Below are 3,177 nucleotides of genomic sequence, written 5' to 3' on the forward strand. Positions count from 1 at the left end.
AGTGGTGATAAATTTGAGATACTTTGTAAAACATGAGGGACATAAATGGCTCCGCAAAAACTTTAGGAACATAATCAAGACTCGAAATATTAGAGATATTTTAATGAATTATTCCCCCGAAACCTTTTATTGCTAAGGTTTGATAGCATGAGACACACTAAGTCACTATGTCTAACGACTGAACATGTTTTCGATAGCATTTTATTGCTAAGGTCGCAAATTCAGTCTAAGCAAATTGGCTCGCATTTGAAATACTATCAAACTCTATTTGTTTCTCGTAAACTTTAAGGTTGTAGCTTCATGTAGCTCACATGCGTTTCAAGCATAATTATCATCTTTTTCTCCTATCCCCTATGGGATTAATAAATATCACAACCATAATAGAACCTTAAGAAAATGTACTTAGTCCTTAAAGTAAAGCATTGTTCCTTGGTTAAGTTCATTTTCACTCCACTATCCTAGAAACAGTTGATGAGTGAGTGCGCAAGGAACACTAAGATCACTGATCAGATCTTTCAGTGAAATGATTTTCTTCATTCCATCCTACATAGTCACACTCTCAGAATCAATAGAGGATAAAACAATTAAAATTAGTAAAGACACTATTAACTAATATCACTCCCACAAAAGGAAAATCAACAACATAATTTGAGTCTTATAGGGCCAACTAGATCAATCAAAAATCAACTTTTAAAAGCTTAATATGAGTATTCATCTCAATCATACTCTAAGCAACAAGCTACATGCCCTAAACTGAGTTTAAGTTAACGCAACAAAATCTAGCGAAGATGAAGGCAACAACTGAACAATTCAGATCATCTCAATGGATGGTGTAAGAGGCAAACCTTGTCTTACATAAGAGTTTGCTTGTTAGCAGATTTGTCTAGTCATATATCTGATTTCAGTTTTTGATAAGCTTCAACTATCTCTGGAGCTTTCTCCTGATACTTGGTCACAAATCGCACCAGGAAGTTCTTGTCCGAAATCTGGAAATGATTCCCTATGAAGCAAGGCTTGATCAATCCCATGTGCACTAGAATGCTCAGGACGGCATACCTGGGCATCAACCGCTTCTCCAGGCTCAACGACAGGACGGACGGATTCTTCACTGTGTGCTCCGGTGTCCATCCCAGCTTCTCTTCCACAAACTTGGCGGTCTTCCTTATCTTCTCAGTCGATGCCCGCACAATGTAAGGAAATTTTGCAAATGCCTCCAAGATATGACTCTGCGACCACCCCAATTCCCTCAAGTTCTCCACTTTCTCCAACCACTTCTTCTTGGGGAATATAGCGAGCACCCCGAGGGCATGGGCGAATGTGGGTTTCTTCGGACAGATACCCATCTTCTTTACCTCGTCAAAGGCATCATTGAATCGATCTGTATCTGTCACCAGAGCGTAGCCGTAACGGGCCAAAAGCACTAAGATTACATCATCGGGGACGCCATATGCGCGCAGAGCATCGAACTTGGGAAGAACGGCAGTTCTGGTGTCGAAGGCGATCAACCAAGGCGAGTGTTTAGGGCATCCACGAGGTTCTCATTCGTTTTGAAAATCGATTTGAGGAACTCAGCGTTGGGGATCAATCGCTTCTCCAAGCTGGCCGTCAGCAGCCGGGGGCTCGCTGACACGATCTCCGGGAGGGCGGTTCCGACGAGGCTGATCCCGCAATAGAACTCCAGCTTGGGCTTCAAGGTCTTCTCGACGTCCATCAAGAGGGAACGAGGATAGCGGTCGACGAGGCGGACGAGATGAGCTTCTTCGAAGCCGTAGTCCTTGAGGACGGCGAGCACCGAGAGCGCTTTGTCGAGGGCGTCGGGCTGGACTTTCTTGGAGATGGAGAGGGCGGCATGGTCGGAGATCCCGCACGATCTCGTGAGGGAGGAGGCGATTAGGGATGAGGGATCGTCGGCGGCGACGGAGGAGACAGAGTAGGGTCTGACAAAACCCAGAAAGTGTGAACGAGAGGCGGCGGGGGCGGCGGCGGTCCGACGATGGCCGAGAGTGGCAGTCACCTGAAGTTGACGGTGGACGGCGGCGGAGAGACGTCTAAACATTGCTGATTTTGCTCTATAAACAAACTGCTCGACCTAACCGCGGCGGTAGATCTTTCGCCCAAACTTTGGTTCGCTGAAAAGTTGTACCGGGGACTGTATATCTTTCATTTTTCTAGGAAAATTACAACGTTTACTTTGTCCCATAGTTTTAGAATTGGCGAGCACGTATATGTATATAGAGATTTAAATCTATGAAAAGTCGTATATTATTTTGATATTTATCAAAAAAAATTATATTTTTTTAAATATATTTTCTATTTTACCCTCGTGTATTTCTCACTCTTCTCTCTTCTCTTTTTTTATTGACATACAGAACATATAAATAATATTAATTAATTTTTTAATAATATTTTAATATATTTGAAGAAGTAAAAATAAACAATGAATAACATATTTGAATTCCTTGAAATTTTAGAAATCCACTGGAACTAAAAATGAGTGTAATCGAAGCTCTCTAGGTCGATAGTGGATTTTACCAGTAAAACTCACTGATAGACCTAGAGAGCTCCGATTGCACCCATTTTAGTTCCTATAGATTTATGATGTTGCAAGGAGTTCAAATATGATGTCCATTATTTATTTCGGCTGTTAATAGATATTAATATATAAAATCAAAGAATCAACAAAAAAACCCACGTTGAGCCTGATATGTACTCATATCAGGCCCAATGTGGGCCTGATATATTCCATATCAGGGCCACGTTGGACCTGATATGGAATGTTCCAAATGTATGTGTCTAAATCGTTCCTGATAGTACCTCTAAGATTATAGATATTGAGACACACAATCTTGGGATGAATAGTCGGGTGTGAGTGGATTACTATTCGTCAGCTTGAATTTTAGTACTAGACTAACTAAATTTATGGTTATGAAGAGTCAATGCAGCCATGATTCAAGACAAACCAAATGTTGCATTCTTATCTATTATTGTATTCTTTGGTGCAGTACAATGTCACATAATGATCTCCTCATACATTAATTGCTTCCGGAAATCTGTAATGTTATGATACAAGAACATTTGTTGTGGATTACCATCCTCAGTACTATATTTTTAGGACACTTTATGATAAAATAATGACAGAACCTTATGTATTGTATTGAGACAGCAAAACCATGATTG

At 40.8% G+C, this 3,177-nt stretch overlaps 1 pseudogene; it reads right to left on the reverse strand.

The window, feature by feature from the left end:
• Positions 1–577: 577 nt before the first annotated feature.
• LOC122040583 lies at positions 578–2,194 on the reverse strand (annotated as a pseudogene).
• Between the last annotated feature and the right edge of the window lie 983 nt (positions 2,195–3,177).

This window comes from Zingiber officinale, chromosome 2A (assembly GCF_018446385.1).
Source record: "Zingiber officinale cultivar Zhangliang chromosome 2A, Zo_v1.1, whole genome shotgun sequence".
NCBI classification, from domain to species: domain Eukaryota; kingdom Viridiplantae; phylum Streptophyta; class Magnoliopsida; order Zingiberales; family Zingiberaceae; genus Zingiber; species Zingiber officinale.